Here is a 4,541-nt window from a genome sequence, read left to right as displayed (position 1 = left end):
ATGTGAGAACATGATTGGTTTGTTTCACTAAAATATATGATAATAATTTTTTTTCCATTAGATATAGACTCTGTGGTAGTACGAGTCCTGTGTTAGACTGTCCATTTATAGGCGGTGTGTAAACATGTTCAATTAGGGTTATTGTAGGTTTCGTGTGGATTATACCTATGTGCTAGGTGTATTATTGGATGTATCTTGTCGATTTAATCCGTGTTGTAGTACGTGCATTTCTATTTGGTGTATTATGGGAGGTATCTTGTTGATTATATTTGTTCTGTGTGTACACTCATGTCTATGATGATTTATTGGAAGTATTACATTGATTTTTTACTCTTGGCGTATGTCTATGTATATTAGGGGAGTATTGTTTGAGGTGTATTATCGATTATACCCACGCTGATATATGCACACGTGTACGGTATGTATTGTTGGATGTATCACACTGATTTATTTACCTATGTTATGAGTATGTTTGGTGTGCACTAATTGGAGGATTATGTCGATCATACCTATGTTGTGTGTGCACGTGTGCCAGATGTATGGTTGGTAGCATCCTGATGATTCTACCTGTGTTGAATGTAGAATATTGAGTGTCTACATTATGTTATTGGTTGTAATACCCTGTCAAATAATTCTTCTATTGGTGAGTGATCCACTAGGATGTTGATAGAGTTGACGATGGATTTGATTTTCTTATTAGGGTGTTATACCCTTGGCTGCCCACAGTGATATGTGATTGAGTGATCTCGTGCAATCTTTAGTTGGATAGTTTGATGTCTTGGTCACATATTATTGTTTGTGGTGGTAGAGCGTTGCTCCCACATATTTAGGGATTGTGTTGTGGTGGAGCGTTGCTCCCACATATTGCGGATTGCTTGTAGCGGAGCATTGCTCCCATATTTATTGCGGATACATATTTCGGATTATTTTTGGTGGAGCGTCGCTCCCACATATGGAGGATTTCTTGTGGTAGAGCGTTGCTCCCACATATGTGGTATTTTCTGTGATGGAGCGTTACTCTCACACTGAGGATCTATTCTTGGTGATTTATATCGTTGGTGATCAGATTTCTGACTTGTTGTCGGGAATCTTAGCGTTAGGAATGTCTGTGATACAGACATTATGTGTCTTGGTTTTACCATTAGGGCTTGCGGAGCCTAAGATGTTTTCAGGGACTCGATGATTTTGGTATATCTAGGATGTTTGGATCGGTTTCCATTGTCTTTGTTGACGATGTTGTGATTTATTACGGATCCGAGGTGAGTCACGCACACCACCTTTGCATAGTTCTAAAGATGTTTCGATGAGAACATCTATATGCGAAGTTCAGTAGTGCGTATTTTGGTTGTCTTCTGTGAGATGTTTGAGACACACGGTCACCAGTAGGAGTATACCGTGGTTCCACAAGAGATAGAGGTTGTTACTGTTGGGAGCAGCCGAAATCAGTGCAGGATGTCCGCAGTCCTTGGGACTGGCAGGATATTACAGACCTTTCATCGAGGGTTTCTCCCGCATAGCTATGTCACTGACACGCCTGACCAGGAAAGGCGTGTAGTTCACGTGGTCAGAGGACTACGAGTCCAGCTTCCAGGAGCTGAAGCGGAGATTAGTGTCGGCTCCGATTTTGGTTTTACCTTCTGGAGAGGACGGGTTTGTCCTCTACACCGACGCATCTATTCAGCGTTTGAGTGCTGTTCTGATGCAACACGATAGAGTAGTCTCTTATGCTTCTCATCAGTTGAAGGAGCATGAGAAGAACTACCCTGTACATGATCTGGAGCTAACCGCCATAATTTTTGCCTTGAAGATTTGGCGACATCAGCTGTACGACATTACCTTTGAGATTCTTACGGATCATAAGAGTCTCAAATATATTTTCACTCGGAAGGAACTCAATCTTCGACAAGGGAGATGGATAGAGTTCCTGGAGGATTATGATTGTACCATTAGCTACCACCCGGGAAAAGCTAATATGGTTGTCGATGCACTTAGCCGGAAGTCCAGAGGGACTTTAGCTTGCCACCGAGTTGTGGTCACAGACTTGATTCAAGGTTTCTCCGAGTTGGGCCTTGAGGGGTAGGGACAGACAGAGCAGGGTATTCTGGTTACCATGGTTGCTCAGTCGTCGATCAGGACAAGGATCCGAGAGGCTCAGGCTGGTGATCAGCATTTGTAGTTCATTGATAGCCAGATAGCTTCCGGGCAGCAGACCGAGTTCACACGAGACGAGGAGGGTATTATATACTTCCGAGGCAGATTATGCGTATCTAAGTCTCATCCAGTCTTACAGGAGCTACTTCAGGAGGCTCATCGCTCTTGATTTGCGATCCACCCAGGCGTACACGATGTATTCCACGTATCTATGCTGAGAAGATACATACCAGACCTGACACATGTGCTGACAGATATCTCAGTTCAAGCTTAGCCTGACATCACTTATGAGGAAGTTCCGGTATGGATTCTGGACCAGAAAGAGCGTCAGTTGTGGAACAAGACTATCCGGCTGGTTAAAGTCGGATGACGGCATCATACGGACGAGGAGGCTACTTGGGAGCTCGGGGATACTATCCGAGCTCGATACCCCATCTTTTCACTTGAGGAATGTGATTTAATTTACCATTCAGCATTTATACTCTTTACTTGTGGTTAGTATTTACTGATGGTAGATGATGAAATTTGGAGACCAAATTTTTATTAGTAGGGGAGAATGTAAAATACCGGAAAATGGCGAATAATAATAAGGGAAGTTTTTGAAATTTTTAGAAATTTTTCGGGAATTTTTCGGAGCTCGTATGAACGAGTTTATGGGGATAAAAAAACAGGGCCCCAAGAAAGCATGTTTAGGCTTCCCACTTAAGCAAGGAAATGTTTATTTTCTTAATTTCCTTTTCTATTTTCTTTTCTTTATTTTATTTCTTCACTTCCTCACCGAAACCGTGCGCACCGAGTTCTTCTTCCTCGTGTCGAGTCGCCATCTCCTCCCGTGCCCTAACTGCCACTCGACAGTTCCCTACTTCGTCCTCGAGCCGATTTCCCCTCTTCTTCTTCTCTGGATTGCGCCACTCCTCCTCCGTCCGGCTGTGCCCTAGTTCACCCTCTGCCCTCACGACGAATTTGCCCTAGCCGACTGCCACAATCCGATCGCTCACCGCCAGCCGAACCCTTCTTCTTCTTCCTTCCTCGCGTCTTCATCGCCGTCGGCGTCTGAGTATCACCCGAGCCTTCGCCTCTTCGGGTCGGGGACAGGAGCCGAGCACCCGAGTTGATCTGTTACTGGTGCCCTAGCCACTGCCTACCCCTTAAAGTGGCGTCGACGCCGGCTCGCCACCATCTGAGTCTGGTAGCTCTCTGGTTGGACATCCATCGACCGACCATCTTTTCCTTTACTGTTAGATCCCTGTTCGTTCCCTCACCGGCACAGATCTGCTGCTGATCTCTCAGCCACCGTCTATTTAGTCTTCGATGAAGGGAAGGTTACCAACACAGATTTGGATCTGGTCGGATCGACACCAGCAGTGAACATCTGGTATAAACAAGGTAACAACTAGAGAGTTTGGATTTAGGGATTTTGCTTAGATTGTATTTGATCACTGGTTGTAGTAGTCTTTCAATCTGAGGTTGGGTTGCAAAATCCAATCAGTGCTGATTTTGGGTATTTGATGTAGGGATCAGTAATTCCAGGTAGTTGGGGCCAGAAATTTGGCAGTAGACTCCTCAGGATTTGAGCAATGCTGAGGCATCAGAATTTAGGTAAGTTTCGTGTTGAGTTGTTATTGAACTAAATATTGAATTAGGTATGAGGTAGAGGTAAGGTGTATAAATTTTCTCTGGTATTAAGTTTGTATTTGGAAGAGTTCAAGTTGATTTAGGTTTAGACCTAAATCAAATTGTATAGTGGAACGAATTAGGGTTCTGGTAAATAATAAATTTCTTTAGCTGTGTGATATATATGTAGCTAAATTAAATATGGCTATTACAGGATTTTTATTCGAGACGGTATCTCGACGAGGGATCTATTTCGGATTGGACCACTGCTATTTGAGGCGGGTACCTCTTGACTTATCTTTTATGATATTGTCAATTGGATATGCATAATATTTTATAGCTACAAGCAATGATCATGTTTGCCTTTGGTATGTTACGGTTTGATACCCATAGCATGTTCTGTTTTGTCGCTTGTTATGGATCCATGTTTATACCTCGCGATTATTGCCATGAGTACCTTAGTTCCTAGAGTAAGTGACATACCATGCTTTACTGAGTTTAGGACTAGATTCTGGATTTTTATTATCTGGCATGTGTATCTATATTCTTATATCATATCTGATCTATGTACCTAGACCTTTTGCTTTGGTCCATGTATATTGTTGTTACATATTTTATGGAGGTGGATATGTTCAGGACCTAGGTTGTTATACCATAGAGGACCTGTATACCCTAGATTTGTGGATTTGACTTATTTGTACTAGGGCACACATTTTTATATATATATGTGGATTTGGTTCAGGATATTGTCATGCATAGTGTCATGCACCATTCGC

Source organism: Zingiber officinale, chromosome 5B, assembly GCF_018446385.1.
Source record: "Zingiber officinale cultivar Zhangliang chromosome 5B, Zo_v1.1, whole genome shotgun sequence".
Lineage (NCBI taxonomy): Eukaryota > Viridiplantae > Streptophyta > Magnoliopsida > Zingiberales > Zingiberaceae > Zingiber > Zingiber officinale.
This window is presented reverse-complemented; position numbering follows the sequence as displayed.